This window comes from Asterias rubens, unplaced genomic scaffold (genome assembly GCF_902459465.1).
Source record: "Asterias rubens unplaced genomic scaffold, eAstRub1.3, whole genome shotgun sequence".
NCBI lineage: Eukaryota > Metazoa > Echinodermata > Asteroidea > Forcipulatida > Asteriidae > Asterias > Asterias rubens.
The window spans coordinates 20,654-42,665 of record NW_022985722.1 but is presented as its reverse complement, the minus strand read 5'-3'; the positions used below and the strand labels follow the sequence as shown (position 1 = coordinate 42,665).

General features: G+C 39.1%; 1 long non-coding RNA gene across 3 annotated transcripts; it reads right to left on the bottom strand.

Annotated features, from left to right (window-relative positions):
• Positions 1-1,944: 1,944 nt before the first annotated feature.
• Positions 1,945-21,670, bottom strand: LOC117306365. Of its 3 annotated transcripts, none has more exons than XR_004520930.1 (3): positions 21,574-21,670; positions 3,563-3,686; positions 1,945-2,412 (listed from the first exon to the last, which is right to left on the bottom strand). It is a non-coding gene; the product is annotated as an uncharacterized LOC117306365 (long non-coding RNA). The 3 variants fall into 3 exon arrangements; XR_004520932.1 differs by lacking the exon at positions 21,574-21,670 and adding an exon at positions 16,215-16,242; XR_004520931.1 differs by lacking the exon at positions 1,945-2,412 and adding an exon at positions 3,101-3,230.
• Between the last annotated feature and the right edge of the window lie 342 nt (positions 21,671-22,012).

The following is a 22,012-nucleotide window of genomic DNA, read 5'->3' as shown; positions in this document are numbered from 1 at the left end:
CGTTACCGTAGCTCCATGTTTATAACGACGGCATCGATCTCGATCTCTAATAATATTAAGTCATTGTTTCTCCCGATACTTCTTACACAAACTGATAATAGAAAAATGTATGCTTCTTTTCGACCGAAAAATCGCATCCGGACATTATTCCATGATTTGTACACGTACACAATCGGTAGAGTTGCCACATGTCTATACCTGCAACATTGGATCTACAACAAATTTTGCCCGCTGGGTCATGTACCCCTATTGTTGACGAATCGATTAGTGTTCCCCACTATTTGCTAAAGGATTAAATTTGTCCAGGCCCTTAAACGAAAAGAGTCTATGCTGTGCACAACAAGACAGTAGCTTACAATGTTGAATGGTACCGACTGTTGAATGCTTGTCGATATTATACGAAGACAATCTTTTTATTACATACAGTTATTTTCTGTGGTAAAAAATTAATGACTTCGTCTTCATTACGAATGAAAGACACTGTTTGTTGTTTTTTGCTAACACCAGATACATCACTAACTTGTGTCCGATTTAACTCAGTTGAAACTTAATCATCATCATTCACATGAGTGCTTATTAATTATTGTAAAAAAAAAAAAAAGTTTGGTTTCAGCGTTTTTTTTTGTATGTGATTGTTTTATCACTTTGTTTAAATTTATATCAGTAGTTAGCTTGACGTGCTTCTGACGTGGACACATAAACAAACGCTACACATTAAACGAAACGTAAGTATAACAAAAACGAACATGTACAAAGACTGCAACATAAAACAAATCAATAAACAATAATGTGATTTAAAATTAAGAATTTTCAAAAGGCATGGACACAATTTTACAGACAAAAATGTTAAAGTATAGGTCTATCGAGAAACTAAAAAAGAAACAAATGAAACAAAATCAGTAATACAACGAAACACTATACTATAGTCAACGACATGATGAGGAATATTCAACTAAACATCACATTATTATGGTACAACGTGTAGGTTCAGTATAAAAAACATCGATGCAGTCCAAAAACAGTTGGTTCAAAGCGCAGACACTTGCAAACCTCTCACAACTAAATACTAAAAGATAAAAGCCGAAAACTGAAAACAAAAAAAAGACTATCAAAATGTAAACCTCAAAGTAAAAGCTAAAGCAAAAATACTGAACTCAAAACTTAAAAACTATCAAACTAAAAAAAAATTGAAGCTACAAATACAAATTGATGCAAACAAACCTGGAAAAAAAACTGAACTCAAAACTTAAAAACTATAAAACTAAACAACTAAAAACTAACTACAAACTACAAACTGTACACTATCAACAATAAACTAACATAAAAAAACGCAATGCTGCAAACTACAGAAGAAAAAAACTAAAGGAAAAAACGAAAAAAACACTCAAATCTTAAAAACTAAACCACTTAGAGCTGTAAAAACAAACTACAAACAACAAAAATACGTACTGAAAACTGCAAACTACAAAGATTAATAAATAAAAACTAAAAGAAGAAGTAAAACTAAATTCAAAATTTTAAAACCTAAACACTTAAAATCTTAAAAAAATAAAAACTTGAAACTGCAATCCACAAGCTGCAAACTATAAACCAAAATAAAAAAAAAATAAAAAAATTAAAAGCCTAAAAACTTAAGCCTACAAACTATTCCAGAAAAACAAAATATTACCAAAAACTGCAAACTACATAAAAACTAAAGGGAAAACGAAAACTAAACTCAAATCTTAAAACTTTGTTTAAAAGTTTACTATTACAAATTTCAAGCTACAAAATAAAACTTGAAGGATAAACGAATACTAGACCTAACTCGAAACTTGAAAACTTAATAAACCATTAATAATAACATATTATACAAGTAAATGTTATCGTAATACATTAATAATAATAATAATAATAATAATAATAATAAAATAAACAATTCCAAATGCCAACTGAAATCTAAAAACTAACGAATTTAAGTACATAATACAAACTAAAAACTTAAAGAAAACAGTACTAAATTCCAAACCTGCAAACTTCAAAGCCCACTAAAAAACAAAACAAACAAACTAGTACTGCATAATATTTTAGAACATAAGATGACACTTACTAAACTTTATTCTGAAAATTTATTTTCAACTGAACACAATAATCGAATACAAGTTATGTAGACAACTTGTAAATAAACTAACAGCAAAACAAGAACTGAACAATGTATGGACTCATTGAGCAAAATGTACAACACTGTAAAGACCACGGAGTAAACATCCAGATCACAAACTGCAAACGATAAAACAATTACACCCTCATACACCGTACATACATACTTACGAAAAAGTGTGTTTACCGTTTATACCATCTTTTCAGTTAAACAAAAACTCAGTTTTGTTTAAGCATGTACGTTTTCCTCTTCTTTTGTTTTCTTTGGATAATCTGTTTGGTAAAACAAAATCAACACACGTTCAATGTTTTCTATGATTTGCATCGGTTCAAATTCTTAATTTGTTTTTCATCGACTTTGTTAAATCATTAAATGGTGCACTTTTGTTACAGCTCGTCCGGAGTTTTCGAACATATTTTCGGACGATTTGCCCAGCATATAAAGACATAATGATATCAAACCATTATGTACAAAATAAATGAATTCACAGTATTAATAAGAAGTAACTGGAACTAAGTAAACTTTCGAGTACAACCAGAATAGAGCCGATGTGGTGTTGATGTTCTGAACAGTAAACTGTGCTCATCTTCATCGCCCAATTTTCTCCCAAAGATAACGAATGTTAGTATTATTTTTAATGAGAAGCAAGTCCATGAGTGAAAAATTAGTAAAAATCTGAGTGATCAGGTCACGAAGTGTCGATCATGCAGTGACGGACAAGTGTTATTGTAGTGGTATTGTAGTGTTCAAGATACAATGAGCGTCTTGAAAGAGCCACGCAGTGATGATTAGTCTTCCTCATGGTAGTGTGAATGAGGCAAACTGTTATTGTTTGACTCATTTGGGAGGTGCGGACTCATTTGGGAGGTGCGGGAGTGATTGCAAATCACGGAGCGCCGAAAGAATGTCCATGCAGCATAAACGAGACATTGACGACTCGTTTGTAGTTTCACGAGGTGAAAATGATCGAGACAGTCGATTCCACAACGTCTGACAAAACGTCGAGGAAGGGTGGGTTAGTTGAGTTTTATTAGATGCCGTGGTCTTTATTTTCCACGTACTCTCAGTGTAGGTATGATCCGTATGCGATCTTTAGAGGAAAAGACGAGACATGTTGTCAGTGACCTGTGACGTCAAGGACAAGTCAGGACGAGATATGTTACGTAAACGTCAGTCACATGCGTGACGTTAGGGCAAGTCCGGACGGGTAGTTACGTAAAGTGTTAAGGAGAGTTATGTAAGAGTTAGAATAGTTCCTGATCGGTTGGTTAAACATAGATGGCTGAAAAGGACTTATAAAAAGTGATCGTTTTCAATCTCTAACACTCATTCCGCAATTTTTTTAGACTACGACGCTAAGACAGAAGGAAACCTCTGCTAAACGGTATCTGTCGCATTTAACCATGGCTGAAGTATTCATACCTAATGTAGACTGTGACGGTGTGTTGACGGGAACACCTAGCTCCCTGACGTCTGTGTTCAGGCCATTTGACTGTGTGAACAGTCAATTGAATTGACACGCAGGCTTCTAAGCTTTGTGATGAAGCTGCAAAAAAAACAAAAGCTGATAAAATTAGAAAACCAATTAAACTCGGCCAATTAAACCTGTCGAGCTACAGACCCTTTATAAGCACTGGCTTTGAGATTATTGTAATTAAGTTGCCATTGTTAAAATCCCATGACAGCTTTGTTCCTTATAATAAAACTAATTTCACTTGGTATCGTTTTATGGTGCGTTGGTAACCAACCCATTTTACGCTCGGTGCACATGATGATTATTTCCCCCAGTAAATGGCCCATTTGTTTCGATCTTTGCAAACCAACCTGAACGCACCAAGCTAAGTCAGCAGTCACAAGACACATCTCTGCTGCTGCAGGTTTGGTGCGTTCAGTTGGTTTGCAAAGAATGAAACAAATGGGCCATTTACTGGGGGAAACAATCATCATCGAAATAACAGCTGTTTGCAGGCATATCACACTGATGATGGAGCCAAGGTTGATGAACTAAAAACAGCCGCAGTCAACTGTGAATTATTAAAGTTTGAAAACTCGTGTCTTTTTGCAAAGTTCAGATAATTGCTATGCCTATGAGTGGCGTTCGTTCGCGTACATAGTGTAGGCTATGCAATGTGTAGGCTACACATTGTGTATTACTATTAGGCTATTGCAGCATAGAGCCATGTTCTTATGTATTGCAGCCATAATTAACACGTTACCACCATAGAGCAATATACAGTGCATACATGGTACACATACACTTCGTGGTTGTGTATTTTAGGCAATAGCTTAATTGGGAGCGTGTATGCAAATCTATTGGCCTTTACCATCCTTGAAAAAGAAATTCGCGCCCGGCGAGTTCGAACTCCTTCTGTGGTCCTTTCTCTATGGTCTTACACAGTGCAAAACTTGGGCTTCATGATTGAAAAAAAGCGTAAAAAAGATGGGGGACATTTGATATTGTTTCCCCCACCCTCCATTATCATCTCGCGACGACCAATACAGTTCAAATTTTCACAGGGTTGTTATTAAGATACACCAAGTAAGAAGACTGGTCTAGTGTCCAATGTCTTTAGGAACACATTGCCTTGGATCGGGCGAGTTGGTCTTTGAAAAGCGTTTGTAACCGTATGTTATAAAATGCATGGTGAGAAAGATGTAAAAGTAGAATACAATGCCTCGAAATTGCACGGTTTTCCTTTTACCTCGTCGACTATTAAACACGGTCGGTCATTTATGGGAGTCAAATTTTTGGCCGACCGCGTTAGTTCGCAAAGGAAAACCACACAATTTATAGGCACATTTGTGTGGATCATTGTATTTAAACATCTTTCCAATAATATGCATTTTATAACAAACGGTTACAAACGCTTTTTATAGACCAACTCGTCCGAGCCAAGGCATTTAACGAGTTCCTTTAATAAGGGATGTAAATAACTTTTCGATTAGCTCTTGTCAGGGGCTCAACCGAGTGAGCACCGCGGGGTCGACACAGGGAAGCTAATCGAACGCACCCACAAATTGTTGGTACAGAGGCGGCAAGTTTTGATACTGCACATATGAATGTTGCTTTGGCTCAGACATGTGACAATATTACAAACTGGCCTACCCAGTGCATGACTCCTAGAGCAAAATTGGTCCAGTCACTCTTTGAATGACTGTTTAGGTTATGATGAAAAGTAATTTCAGCGAAATTAAAAAACGAAGGTGGTTTTTTCTCTTTTGCGGTCGCTTTGCCGCCAACGTTTTGGGATTTTCAGCTCTTCATCTTCCGTTTGGGTCTTTTTCAAACATTACGAAACTTCGGAGTTCAATTTAGCAGAGTATAAGGTGTAACTATAACAACAAAAATGGTAAAAAGCTAATGAGTGATTTGTTTAGTGAATGGTTTGTTTAATTATTAGTGAACGGTACCTTAAAGCCATTGGACACTTTCGGTAAACAGTAGTGTTCAAGGCCCACACTTCGTGTATCACAACTTCTATATAAAATAACAAACCTGTGAAAATTTAGGCTCAATCGGTCATCGGAGTCGGGAGAAAATAACGGTAAAAACCCATTCTTGTTTCCGAGCGTTTCGCCGTGTCATGACATGTGTTTAAAATAAATCCGTAATTCTCGATATCGAGAGTTGATATTGTTTAAATGTTTTCTCAAAAAGTAAAGCATTTCGTGGAATAATATTTCAAGAGAAGTCTTTCACCGTTACCTTCTGTAAACCCTGTAAGTTAATTGTAAATCTGTGAACTTTTATTTTTGTTCTGTACCGAATGTGTCCAATGGCTTTAATATGGGCACACCCCTCCAAAACAGCGGCGTAGCCAGTGGGAGGGGGCATCGGGGCATTGGGGCACGTGCCCAAAAAGGGGAAAACGAAGAGAGAAAAACAAGAGGTGCGTTTTTGTATCTATACATGTTGCCTATTGGCAAAATGTAGTGAACGATCGCAATCTGGATAGCTATTGCGACCACAAAATAGCCCCTGCAGCATCCCCTTCCAATAATTTATAACAAGTGTAATCCTATTGACAAACCTATTCCCAGCCCCCTCCCCTGTGCCTCACCCAACCACACCCCGAAACAGTTCTGGCTACGCCGCTGCTTCAAAAGGGATGGGAATCATTTGGGATACATTGCAGGGACTGTGTCGTCATGATCAAGCGTGGCTGTACATACAATCCATGTAGTTATACAATTATTATGAGCCCTTTATGAGTCCATATCTAGGGAAAGAGTGTGTGTTAAGATAACCTTTAAGCTACGACCAATTTTGTTTGCTCACGTTAAAAATGGACCTTGGCAACTGCAATACAGAAACGGCAGAGGAAATCCTGCCTCCAAATCCTGTCTCCAAAGAGATTGACCCGAGACCCATGTTGCCTTGGACAAAAGCTCATAATACTTATTCATTGGGTCATTGAACTGCTGGAGTTTCGCACGCTCACTTTTCCTGTAGTTCGCGTTAAGGAGAATGGACGAGAAAGTGTAGATCCGTGAATAGAATGTACGAGCCAAAGGCGAGTACATTGTAGTCACGACTTGCGAGTCGGTGGACACTATTGGTAAATACTCAAAATAATTATTAGCATAAAACCTTACTAGGTGGCTCCCTCTGAAGTGACGTAGTTTTCGAGAAAGAAGTAATTTTCCACGAATTTGATTTCGAGACCTCAGGTTTAGAATTTGAGGTCTCGAAATCAACCATCTGAAAGCACATAACTTCATTTTACATTTCCCCATTCGTTATGTATAAACAGTTTCAATGAATTGGATTTCTCAACAGTAACAACACAGCTAGTCTATCTAAATTCGTATACGTTGTCAAACAACGGTTGGTTTTAACGGTTTTTTACGGTTTATAATTATTTTACAAAATATATAGACATACTTGAGTGCTGACAACATTATCGAGTACAACGTCAGTTTGCCTCAGCTAATCATGAAATGAAGTGATTTTTATAAACTGGAAATTGTTTTTGTAATTGAAAGATATTTTTAGCTATATTTTGTTTCTTTCAGCTATCTTTCAGTTTGGAAAGACATTGTTCAAGTTTAACTAATTACTTGTTCCGAATCTACACTTAGCGGCAGTGGACACTATTGGTAATTACCTAAAATAATTATTACAAAAACCTTACTTGATTACGACTACGAGTAATGGGGAGAGGTTGATGGTGTAAAACATTGTGAGAAACGGCTCCCTCTGAATTAATGAAGTTTTCGAGAAAGAAGAATTTTTTCAAAAATTTGATTTCTTCGTAAAGAAGGTGAGGAGTAATTTGTAAACGTTCCGAATATGTAACCAACGCTTACGAAGACATGGCGAATGGTGCGAAGTTTGAGCGATTGTGAAATATTTCCTTCCGTTAGCATATTAGCAGGCAAATTCGCCGTGTGGGAGCAGCATAAAGTGAACGATCTTCATAAGGAGGTGGAGAATGACTTGTGAACGTAGTGAATTTGTGGGCAACGCTTACGAAGACACGGCGAATGTTGTTGCAAAGTTTGAGCAATTATTAAATATTTCCGTTCGAGATGCTACTCTCACACTTTGGGCGAATATCTTGCGAATATGAATATTAGAAATTCGCGATGAATTCGCTCAAAAGTTGCGATTTGATAGTAAATATGTTCTCGGTCGTCCTTAAACCTCTCCTTACCAATATCTTACGTATAATACGCACGCTTTTCCAACAGTACCAATGGCTTACCAAATGCTTACGCAAATCGATGGCCAATTACCGTCTTCAAAACATTCGCTGAATGAACGGAAGTGCTTCGTATTGCCCCTCTCACAGAGTGGCGAATGTTCTTGCGAACATGAATATTTGAATTTCGCGTTGAATTCGTCCAAAATGTCGGTTGGATAGTGACTATTTTCATCTCGGTCTCACCCCTCGATCGCCCTCGGTCGGCCCTCTCCTTACCATTAGGGACTTTTCGTTTTCGACGACGGATGGTTCTGCGACGGTTGTTCAGCTAAACGTTGTCGTTTTCAGCACAACGAAGATTCATCCCAGTTGTACTGTCGTAGAAATTGAGGGTCGACCGTCCTCAAAGCCGACGCATGCGTAGATGACGCCAAATGTCATCTTTACCGTCGCAGAACCATCCGTCGTCGAAAACGAAAAGTCCCTAATATATCACGAGTATATTACGAATGCTTACCAACGCTTGCCAATGCCTTTGCGAACGTTGCAAACGCTTACGCACGCTTAAACAACTTTACCAATGCTTACGAAAGTCACGCCGAATGACCGTCTTCGAAACATTCGCTGAAATTTACAAACCGGTTTGTAAATTGGACGATCTTCGTTGGGAGGTGGGGAATAATTTGTGAAGTTTCCGAATTTGTTACCAACGCTTACGAAGACACGGCGATGGCGCAAATCTTCAGCGATTGTCAAATATCTCCTTCCGATAGCATATTCGCTAGCATATTCGCCGTGTGAGAGCAGCATAAAGTGACCGATCTACGTAAGGAGGTGGAGAATGACTTGTGAACGTAGTGAATTTGTGGCGAATGTTGCGAAGTTTGAGCGACTGTTCAATATTTTCGTTCGTACGCACATTCGCTAGCATATTCTCCCTAGTGTGATGCTACTCTCACACTTGGGCGAATATTCTTGCGAATATGGATATTTGAAATTCGCGGTGAATTCGCCCAAAATTTGCGAATTGATAATGAATATTTTCACGTTCGCCCTCGGTCACCCCTCGACCTGTCCGAACCAATATGTTACGAATTTTTACAAATGCTTAACAATGCTAGCCAATGATTGCCAATGCCTTACAATAGCTTACGAAAGTTGCCAACGCTAACGCACGCTTTATCAACGTTACCAATGGCTACCAATGCTTACGAAAATCTACGGCGAATGACTGTCTTCGCAACATTCGCTGAAATTAAAATGCTGTTTCACACTTTTGCGAATAATATTAGAGTGAATTTGCTTACAAATGAAAATATTTTGACAATCGCTCATACTTCGCAACATTCGCCGTGTCTTCGTAAGCGTTCGTATCAAATTCGGAGCGGTTACCTGTCACGCCCCATCTCCTTACGAAGATCGGTCAATTTACAAACAGGTTTGTTAATTTCAGCGAATGTTGCGAAGACGGTCATTCGCCTCGACATTCGTTAGCATTGGTAAGCCATTGTTAACGTCTGTAAAGCATGCGTAAGCTGTGGCAACGTTCGTAAAGGCACTCGTAAGGCGTTTGTAACCTTCGCGGGTCCCTCTTACAAACGTGTTGTTGCTGTTTGTCAAACGAACAAGTGGCCAGAGCGAGATTCGCCCCGGTATTAATAGCAATCGCAGCCGCGTAATCCATTGTTCGGAAATTAGTCAGAAAATGGCAAGACATTGGCAACGATGGTAAGACATTCGTAACATTCCTAAGTGCATTATTAACGTTTGTAAGCCCTTTCGTAAGCATTCGCAAGCATTCGTAACATTCGCTAGCAATCGCTTCATTTGTTTGAAATTGTTGGTAAGCTCAGTCGCGACATGCGCAACGTTCGTTGCCTATTTGTAATGCATTGGCTAGCATGGTCAAGCGCTGGTAAGCATTCGTCATATATTGTTAAGGAGAGGTCGAGGGACGACCGAGGGGTGACCAAGATGAAAATGAATATTCATATAACATCCAAGCATTTGCATTTTTCTGTGATATTCACCATCCAATCGCAATTGTTTGGCGAATTCACCGCGAATGTTAACATTTTTATTTGCAAGAATTTAATCACAATCGCAAGAATATTCGCCACATTTTGATTGAGTGATCTTCGAAAAGAGGTGGAGAATGACTAGTGAACGTTCCGAAATTGTCACCAACGCTTACGAAACACGGCGAATGTTGCGAAGTTTGAGCGATTGTCAAATAATTCCATTCGTAAGCCCATTCGCTAGCATAATTTCCCTAGTGTGAGAGTAGCATGAGAGTAGCATAAGCACATTCGTTAGCATTATTATTCTCCCTAGTGTCTCACACTAGGGAGAATAATAATGCTAACGAATGTAGCATAAAGTTGGGCCAATCAGCGTTTCCTCATCAATCAGTGAAGAAATGGTTGTCCACAATTGAAGCAAAGTGTTCGAAGTATATTATTATGTATTATTAGTTATGTATTTTTTGGTAGGCTCACTCCCTCATTCTCCCTTTTCTTCTTTCTCCCTTTTCTCCTTTTTGTTCGAGGTGAGTCATCATTAATTAAAAGTTGTTATAGACACGTTTACGCAATATGTTGTATTTGAGATTAATCGGTAGTGATGTTTTTTTAACTTAATAACAAGCCGGATGATATTGTACTTTATCATTTACAGAGCCTAATAAGGTCACGGGAAATATTACATAATATGTTACCTTGGTATTTCCCCTTTTTACCAGGCACCTTACGTAAAAATAACCTTGGTGATCAAGGAAATGAAGACTGTTTAGAAGACAGGTCCATAGGCATTGTATATATGTCATTTGTGTGAAGGGGGGGGGGGGGGTCTTATGCTCAGGCCCCACCAAGTTTCGTTTTTCTCCCTTCGAAAAGGGAACGACGAAACAACAATAGCAGGACCCTACAAAACGGAGTTATCTTTAAAAATTGTAGTAATTGCTGTATGAGAAAAGTTGCTACATAGCCAACAAGCGTGGAATTCTCAAAGTCGTTTCCGTTTCCGTTATTATCTAATGACTCCCATGTTTTAATAGGTGTCTTGTTGGCTTTGTTTCCTGCTTAGAATCATTGTCGCTGATTACTCCATTAATACATGTTCCCACAACACATTGTACCGGTGTGTCTATCACAAGGTGACTACCATGGCTCGAGTGTGCGTGCTAGTGCTGTTTCTCTGGTGCTCTTTGGATCCAAATTTAGTCACTAAAGTTAGTGCAAACACTAGTATCAGTCTAAGTACCTCAATAATTGAGCCAACTGAGGGGGAAACAGCTGAACTGCAATGTAATGTTGATCACACAAAACAATTCGTCATTGAATGGAGGAGAATTGTCACGAAAAGTGAAGTGACATTGGCAAGAAATGGAACGAGCCTCGACCCCAAATTTAAAATCCAAACACTAATCAGCGAACCAACAACAAAGAGTGAGATCTTAAACATCGTTAATATTACTAACGATGATGCGGCAGAATATATATGCCAAGTAACAGATCTTATGGGATCGAGGGTGCATTCGACAAGCCGGTACATATCTGTCATGTACTTCCCACCTGAACCCACGTGCTTTCCTCATGGACCTATAACTGTTCAAGAAGGCGATACGCTCGCTATGAACTTCACTACTGAGAGAGGTAATCCAGCAGTATCAATAACACGAAGTGCACGAATCGGCACTGGTTACCAGTGGACTCATCTCGATTCAATGGGTGAACAGACACAGTCGTTACAGCTGGTTATTAGAGCAGTTGATGATGGAAACTCCTTTAAATTCCAAATAACATCTAGTTTGGAAGCATTCTTAGGCATGTCAAGATCATGCACTATCGGTCCCATCAATGTAGTGTCCATGACAACCCCACCAATGACAACGTACTCCAATAAGGCGACCATGGAACCTACGGCCGATCTTCCATCCTGCTATCTCTGTGCGACACAGTGTACTGGAACGACTGAGGGTACTGCGGTGCTTAGTGCGTCCTTCCATATCCTGTGGACATCAGCCTTTCTGGTCAGTGTTGGCCTCTTGATTATCTCACTCATAACTAACATGTTCTTTGCTCTCTCACATCGAAGGCAGAAGAAATCCAAACAACTGCAAGCTGAACCCTATATAGAGATGAAGCAATTAGGAGATGGAAACAGAAATGATGTAGAGACGATTGACGAGCAGTCCAACCAAACACAACACACCTACGACCACCTAACTAGACTGGACAATACTCCAAAATATGACGTCCCTCGAACCAATCCGGACAGTAGCAATACCACTTATGAAGCAGTCGGTGAAGACCAGGAGGTCGAGAAACGTTATCAGAATGTTAAATATTAAAGATTAAAGGAAATTTCAAATAATTATTTGATAACCTTCCGGGGGAAAAGTGTGAATATTCAAAGCATCCGATGACATCATTCTAAGAAAATTGTTGGTTCGGTATGTTTGTTTTGCTTTGACGTTATGGTTTATTCCTAAATCTTTAACAATAATAAATAAGAACGGCCTTGCATTTGACGATTTTGTTTTTCTGAAGAAATATTCCTCCTTGGAATATAAAGAACAGTTAGTTGTTCAAATTCAACGACATCATGTTTAAAATTTTGCTCTGAAAAAGTCAGGAACTAACCAGAACATCTCCGTACAAAAATGTACGGACAAATAATCTCTGTATGATGAATATCAGATGTTTGGGATTTTCAGAGATTGTGCACAGGAATTAAAGGGTTATCGAATATAAAAATAATTTACAGAGTTGTTATGTGGTGTATATGGGGGCTTTACGATTTCCTCAAGCACTCATGTGAGCACTCTCTATTGGAAAGTGATTACAATATATCAATGAAATTGTAATTTCCCTTCCTCTTTAAGTTCAAATATCACGTTCACTACCGGTTCTGTGGCAATACTGCAAACCCCGTTTGGATAGAGCCCTTATGCGAACTTTATGCTAATCTCACACTGGGGAGAATAAATATGCTAGCGAATGTGCTTACGAACGGTAATCTTTAAACAATCGCTCAAACTTCGCACCATTCGCCGTGTCTTCATAAGCGTTGGTAACAAATTCGGAACGTTCACAAGTCATTCTCCACCTCCTTTAATACGAAGATCAGTCAATTTATGCTGCTCTCACACGGCGAATATGCTAGCGAATATGCTAACGAAAGGAAATATTTGACAATCGCTCAAACTTCGCAACATTCGCCTGTCTTCTTAAGCGTTGGTAACAAATTCGGAACGTTCACAAATTGTTCCCCACCACCTTATACGAAGATCAGTCAATTTAGAAACCGATGTCTAAATTTCAGCGAATGTTGCGAAGACGGTCATTCGTCGTGATTTTCGTACTCATTGGTAACGTTGGTAAAGCGTGCGTAAGCGTTTGCAACGTTCGTACAGGCATTGGCAAGCGTTGGTAAGCATTCGTAATTTAGTCGTAAAAAGAGGGCCGACCGAGGATGATCGAGGGGTGAGACCGAGATGAAACTATTCACTATCCAACCACCATTTTGGACGAATTCAACGCGAATATTCTAGTTAGCAAGAACATTCGCCATCTGTGAGAGCGTAAATACGAAACGCTTCCTAAGTTTCAGCGAATGTTGTGAATCGCCATCGATTTTCGTATAAGCATTGGTACGCCGTTTGTGCTGTTGTTAAACCATGCGTATTATGCATTAGATATTGGTAAGGAGAGGTTGAGGGACGACCGAGAACATATTCACTTACCAATCGCAACTTTTGGGCGAATTCATCGCGAATTTCTAATATTCATATTAGCCCAAGTGTAATAGTAGCATAACACCTCTAAAAGTGCACCTGTACTGTGCAACCACGTATCGCAACATCAATTGTTTTTTTTCGAAAACAAGGATAGGGCTTTGGCTCAGGTTTCAGTCGCCAGTTTGAAGCCCGATACCGAAAACACATGTTTTTCAAAACAACTGATGTAGCACAAGAACCATGCCGAAGCCCAAACCGATATTAAAAAAATAACCGCAATTTCTGACAACATCTAGCTACGAGTAAGTTGTCTTTATTACAGAACTTGTTTGAACTGTGACGTCACACTTTGTTTAGCATTAGGTTTATACACAAGTTGAAGATTAATCTTAGCTCTTTGCGAAAGTGAGTGACGGAGGGGTTGAAAGAATGGTGACGAGGTCTGAAATGGCATGGACTGAGCCAAAGTTAAAGTCTTCAGATGAGTTCATTTTAAGACAACTTCACAAGCTTTGTTTTATTATCACTAAAAATTACCGCACTTAATTAACAATATTGGAAAGGGTAGTTTGAACCAATAGAAAATAATTATACTATTTTAAAAAAGTCGATTTGTCTTAATATATAAAACGTACAATGCAATGCATTATTGACAATTCGACTGCACATTTGGCAACTTTGTCTATTAATTTACACGTTCTATCAAAGGAGCTCAAAACCCCAACATCGAATCAATACACAATCGGTTGTGCATCTGTGTATCTGAAACACGCGTACGAACGTTATGTGTACGAAGATGATAATTAATAGTCAGTTGGGTGTTATTAAACAAATATTGACTGCTTAAACTCGTGCCATGGTTAAAACTACGACTCCCTCGGTGATCCCCGGACCGTTCCATTTTCCCTCGGCTGCGTCTCGGGAAAATAGAACGCTCCGGGGATCATCGAGGGAGTCGTAGTTTTAACCATAGCACTCGAAGCAGTCAATAACTGTATACTATCAACCTCTCCCCATTTTACTCGTTACCCAAAAAAGGTTTTATGCTAACTATTATTTTGAGAAATTACCAATAGTGTCCACTGCCTTTAATGCAGTTCTATTGCGTTTGGTTGCCATGGTTTTGTAAGTGTTGCAGAGTGCCTCACGTATGCTGTATTTTGTAAGATGGGTGCGTGCGTGCCCTTTTGATCTATTCTGGGTTTTCTGGTGTAGTGTGTGTTGGTTGCTTTTTGCTTCATATTCCTCTTTTCGCCAGTGATTGTTATAGTTGTTGTAGTTTAATTGATGTCTTTTTAACCTTTTTTAAATGTTGCATTGCAATTCAGTTTTTACGCTGTGATGACTATTGTGATTAAAGACAGTGGACACTCTTGGTAATTGTCAAAGACCAGTCTTCTCACTTGGTGTATCTCAACATATACATAAAATAACCAACCTGTGAAAATTTGAGCTCCATCGGTCGTCGAAGTTCGAGTTAATAATGGAAGAAAAAACACCCTTGTCACACAAAGTTGTGTGCTTTCATATGCTTGATTTCGAGACCACAAATTCTAAACTTGAGGTCTCGAAATCAAACTCGTGGGAAATTACTTCTTTCTCAAAAACTATATCACTTCAGAGAGAGCTGTTTCTCACAATGTTTTATACTATCAACCTCTCCCATTACTTGTAATCAAGAAAGGTTTTATGATAATAATTATTTTGAGTAATTACCAATAGTGTCCACTGCCTTTTAGCCTTTTATATATTTATCTATCTAGTATCTTTATATTCTAATTTCGACTACATTTTATTTTTCTTTTAACCACTGTTACGTGTAACACACCATTTTTCACCGATTAAACGACTTTTTTTACGAGCAATAATGTACGATAAGACAGCTTCATATGAGGGGCCGTTTATGACTAAATATATGAGGGGCCGTTTATGACTAAATGAGCAATTTGCCCTTATAAATATAGTTTTGCTCTTATAGTTTTACTCCTATATATATGGTTTTGCTCTTATATATAGTTTTACTCCTATATATATGGTTTTGCTCCTATATATATGGTTTTGCTCCTATATATATGGTTTTGCTCTTATATATAGTTTTACTTCTATATATATGGTTTTGCTCTTATATATATGGGTTTGCTCTTATATATAGTTTTACTCCTAGTTTTACTCCTATATATATGGTTTTGCTCCTATATATATGGTTTTGCTCCTATATATGGTTTTGCTCTTATTTGTGTGGTTTTGCTCATTTAGTCATAAACGGCTCCTCATAGCTGCAGCGGTGCATTGCACTAAGATTTATAGTCTGGTCCCCTGACCAAAGATTCCTTGACGTCTCTTGTTAAAAATCTTAGGTCAGGTATCACTCAAGGTTAAAAATAGAGCATGACGCAACTTGTCAGGGTCGGGGGTCATCTCCAGGGAAACCATGTCTGCACTAGTTGCGATAACGTAACCCTCCTCCCGACGGCCGCCAGGCCGGAGGGTTACTAGATTATTTTGATCGGCAAATGACAATCTGGTTCAACACGTATAATTTCGACAGCTAGTCACACGATTTGCCCCATTTTTACCACTTTCAAAAATCATGACACTTAATCCTCAATCAATGTCTAAAAAAATGAATACTCAAGTCAAAACACCTTTGAGAAAATATTTTTGCAGAAAAAGGACAAAAACTTACCAGATCCCGGAGCGATTTCCCAGGTTTATGTATTTTGAACTTGTCGCATCGTTTTGCAAACGCTTTATTTAGGCACAACGCCTGTATTGGCTTTAAATAACAATAGCTGGCATAAAAACTTCTGGATCTACGGCCGACAGGACTGACATTATGATTCCATACACAAAATCAACGATACTGTCCGAATGTTGACGACAACACGTTCGGAACATTTCGGATAACTTCGAAAAAGGAGGAATTCCTCCTTTTTGGTCACGTGATTTTGGGTGATACCGGTGTGGCGGTTTCAACTTTCCGCTGTGTTCAGTTTTCCGAATGACCAAATACGGTAGCATTACGTCATGCGATGCCTGCGCACAGCAAGCGAAAGTAGTCCATTTTTAGTGCCGTATTGAGTCGTCCGTTACCCTCCGGTAGCTGTCATGGCGGCGTCCACGAGTCGAGTACAACTAGCGGCAAACGCATGGATCGTATGAGTTGTTTTATATGCAAGCAGAGTGTGACCTGCCTAAAGTTGTACCTATGAATACGTGTACCTGTAAAGATGGGGCAAGAGATTATGTGACTACACAGAAAAGAATCGTAATATAATAATAACAAATTCTTATATAGCGCATTTCACAATAAACCGTATCAATGCGCTTTACATTAGTCCCCTGGTCATTGGGCCAATAAACATCCCTTTAATCTTTCTCAGCTCCCGTTAGGGAGTATACAGCCCCGAGCTACCGTGGCGCTCCGAAAGCTTTTCATTCACAATATCAACCTCTACCCTCACAGGTACCCATTTATACCCCTGTGTGAAGAGAAGCAATTATAGTAAAGTATCTTGCTCAAGCACACAAGTGTCGTGATTCGAACCCACACTCCGGTGAATTAGCACCAGAACTTGAATTCGATGCTCTTAACCACTCGGCCGTGACACTCTAAATATAAACAATTTGGGGTCACTGATGAGAGAACTACAGTACTCGCCAGTACTCGCGGCGGTATCTGACAGGTCACCCGGAAAACTGAACACGCCGGAAAGCTAAAATCGTTCGAAGAGCGTGCTGATATGTCCGACTACGTCACCCGGAAAACTGAACACGTTTGCCTTTTCACTTTTTATGGGAATATAGTGTCTTTCTCGACAATCTTCCTAGTCTAGGTTCCTAGACCATTGGTGTTGCGTGGTCACACACAACCAACGTTCCGATTATGCACGGCAAAAACTGTACACGCTTGTAATGAACGAACGCTAGCGGGCGCTCTGTTTCTCTGATTTCCGGATCTCCCCCATGTCCTGTGCTCACCAAGGTCTAGGACATTTGCAACGACGGTATTAACTTTTTTATTGTTTTTCGGCAAATCTCCCCCCGACTTCAGAGGCTGCGTTGCGGTTGGCTCATGAATAATTCATCAGTGTTGTGCATGCAGTGAACAATGCATGCAGTAATTGCGTTGCATGACTTTTGCTATACTCTGCATGTGTGTGTGGGTATATGTTTTCATCGGAGTATAATAATGTCCAGATCAGTCGGATTTAAAACTTTGCCACATGGTGGAAATACGATAAAGAAAGGTTTGCGGTACCACCACAAACCTTTCTATGTATAATATGCAGATCCAGACTACTGCATTGCCATGATGCAGCTTGAAATGCGATCGTGGCGTTATGCTCCCGACGTGCCAGGGTCCACACTGATGAAGCCTGTATTGGCTAAACAATTTGCTTATAGTTATCACAAAATAGTATTGCTTAGCAGAAACTGGTTAACAGCAAATTTTTAATTAAATTTGAAATGTTGTAGACTCATGCCTAGTGCCCACCTAAATTTTTGGATAGTAAAGAAATTTTGTACAGTATTTTCTGCCAAACAGATATTAACTGGTGGGCCCTGTAGTGTTATTCACAGTGAAAGTCTAAAAGATCTTGGGGAAGGAAATCTTGAGGGATTCAAAAGCGACTTTGTGAGAATGTATTTTGAAACGTAACCGTAGCTGCAGATCTTGGAACGTAAGCGTAGCTTGACTCCGGATTGAAAGCGTACTTTTTGATTGTAGCGTAACCTAAACGTATCTTGGAGTGTATAAGCGTAGCTGAGTAGCTGTGAAGCTTGGAACGTAACAGTATCTTTTGGAGCGTAAGCATATCTTGGAACGTAATTCGTAGCTGCGTATCTTGGAACGTAAGCGTAACTTGACATGGGATTGAAAGCGTACCTTTTGATATTATAGCGTAACTTGAAGGAACATAAGCAGATCTGTAAGCGCAGCTGAGTAGCTGTGTAGCTTGGAGCGTTGACATCTTTTGGAACGTAAGCATATCTTGGACTGAAGCGTAGCATCTTGGAACATAAACGTAGCTGCGTATCTTTGAACGGGCTTGAAAGCGTACCTTTTGATATTATAGTGTAACTTGAAGGAACGTAGACCTAAGCGTATCTTGGAATGTAAACATAGCTGCGTATCTTGGAATGTAAGCGTAGCTTGACTCGGGCTTGAAAACATACCTTTTGATATTATAGTGTAACTTGAAGGAACGTAGACCTAAGCGTATCTTTGAACGTAAACGTAGCCGAGTAGCTGCGCAGCTTGGAACGTAACCATATAATATTTTTTGGAATGTAGTCGTAACAATATCTTTGGAACAACTCATGAGAAATTGCGAATTTTGATTGCTTGTCGGGTGGCGACTACTGCTATTCAACTCCCAGTTATTTGAGGCGAATAGTCAGGTCATAAATTCCACTAGTTGCCCAGTTTAATCATTACCTCAAAAATAACTCTTTATTCACAGAATTAAAAAATAATACTTTGTTTGGCAAAATTATGCTTTGAGGGAATTTTGTTTTAGCATTATTTTTATTTCAACCTTTTATAAAAAATTCTCATAATATTTTTAAGCTACTCACACAATAACACTGTCAATATAACCATGGAGGTAGATGCGATATTCCTACGTTTTGACGTCATCAAAATTACCTGAAAACTCATAACAAAATGAAATTAGGGGGCCATGAATCAAAATGGAGCATATTGGAACGTTGCGATCATAAGAAACAACGGAGTCGACACCCGCAACCTGGGAGTTCATAGCGCCCGGGATTTAACACCTCCAACCCCCACGAGACACGGCATGGGCGGTACGTGATATTCCACAAGGCTTATTTCACGTTCCGATTGCTCCACGCCGTGGGGCCATAAAAGCGTCCGTTACACGGACTCTCTGAATGCTAATCTTACGTTCGATTTTTGACCATTATTTACGATTTCAAATCGTCACGTATCCATAATCTGAATAGGTAGTCTATACTTAAAATTTCACTGTTTTCCTTTTAATAGGCCTATAATGACCACGGAATTACTCTTTGAGCAAAGATTATTAAAAATAGAGCGCCGATCATATTGACCTTTGACTCGGTCTAGTTTGAATAGTCATCTTCAATTTGTCACGTGATATGAATATTGCATACATTAAAAGTAATTTACATAGTCTGGCCACGCCTTCAATTTGCAAAATGTCCTAGACCTTGGTGAGGACAGGACATGGTGAGATCCGGAAATCAGAGAAACAGAGCGCCCGCTAGCGTTCGTTCATTACAAGCGTGTACAGTTTTTGCCGTGCATAATCGGAACGTTGGTTGTGTGTGACCGCGCAACACCAATGGTCTAGGAACCTAGACTACAATCTTCCCTGACATGGCTGCATGATATAACATAGGTTTATGAGGGGTAGCATGTAGTAATGTAGTAACAATATTAGTAGTGAAGTATTAGTAGTGTAGTATTACAATTAAAATAAAGAAAAATTCATAAATTATCCTAATTAATCAGGTAAAAGTTAATGAGACATCCAAAGTAACGTTGTTTCAACAATAATTTGCTGACGTAATTAAAAAAAGAATTAATGAGCAAATTAACGTTGAAACAACGTCCTAATGCTATCTGGGTAACGTCTAGCCGACGTTGAACCAATGTTATTTCAATGATGGTATGACGTCCAGTCAAGTAATTATTGCATTGTTAGAAGGTTGATATACGTCTGCTAGACATTGCTGGTGAGACGTCGATTGGACGTTTCTATTTGGTCAACACCAAAGTGTTACAAACGTTGAATGCACGTGAATGTTTGACGTTAAAGTGACGTAATTTTTTTCACCCAAGCGCGACGTCAAATTGACATAGATTATTGGTCAAGCCCAACGTCTAACTGACGTTGAATTAACATTATAATAGCGTAGGAATGACGTCAAGAAAATTCATATTTTGCGTTGATACAAGGTTGATGCAACGTCAGTTAGACGTTGGGTTTGACTAAAAAACTATGTCAATTTGACGTCGCGCTTGGGTGCAAACATTACGTCACTTTAACGTCAAACATTGACATCCATCCAACGTCATGGTCTGACCTGAAAAAGACGTCATAACAACGTCGGTCTGCAGTATGGGGATGTACTATATCTTGTGTAATTTAAAAAAAATAAGCAGAAAGTAAAATACTGAAATTCTGACACAATACCTTGCCGATGTAACGCATTTTAGCGACTACAGTTTCTGCGTCTTTGACCCCTAACTCGCCTATCTAAGACAAGCACCCTGGTCAATATGATTCGGTTTCTATTTTGTTTCAAATATTTGTAGTCATTGATCTACATTGGTATATCATGATCCTGGCAAGGAAATTGTGTAAGTCGTTGAGGAAAACATCACAATTTCCATAGAGAGTGAAAAGAAACACGGTTTGCTCGTGTCTTTTTGTGCACAAAACTAGGCACAGGTACACCACGGCAGTGGCGCGCGGTACCCAACACTTGCGCGCCTGGATTAGTCTATAAACAGTACCAGAATATCCTTGCTGATAAAGACAGGGGACCAGTCCCTCCCGCGTCTGCGTGAAATGACCTTTCTTTTGCAACGTCATAGCCCGAGTTTTTGCCAACCCAGATTGGAAAACTATGGGAAGCCATACGTGCAAGTCACGAGAAGATCGCTATTTTTTGTAACAATGTAACAGCATAATAGTTTTGTTAGAAAACAAAACTACTAATTATAAGAGGTTTTTTATTTAATTTATCATTTGTTGATTTTGTTAACATCTGTTTTAACGACTTGGTATTTTACTAACATTTTATCAACAAAATAAATGTCTATTGGGTGCACAAAGCGTCACACAGAGGGCGCTATTACCAATAAAAGGAGACGCAATCCAAACGAAACAAGCCACTGCAATCAGTCGACTAGTTACACTTGGTTCGTTAGCATTTCGGTAAACCATAACCTATTCGACTCACCCGGTCTCGGCTTTGTGGTTTTACCTGCCATTAAAAAGTATTCCAATTAAAAAGTAATACTCAAGTGTACAGTTCCCACTTACCGGATCAAGCAACCTTTTGACAGTGTGTACAAAGGATACACTTGTTGAACTACTACACTCTAAAGACCGGGGCCCATTTTTGTTGGCTCTGCTTGCCGCCGAATTCTGCACTAAGTCCTGTCACTTATATCTCAATCTCCGCTTACGTGGAAGCGCCAGTTTCTACGCTAGATGGGTAATTGTAATGCCAGGTAACGTGGAGTACGCACGCGCACATGCCAAAAATACCCTGCTAACCCCAAATACCCTTCACGTATTACGTGAAGCGTATTTTTAAAGCTCATAATTCCATGCTTCCGTAAGCACCGATTTATTGCTTACCGTAAGCAGATCCATGAAATTGCGACCATAAGGGGTTCCTTGAATATAATGTATACGGAAAGTCGGAAACCTATACAAACTTTTGTCCCAAATGATTTAGAATTGTTGAAAGTTCGTT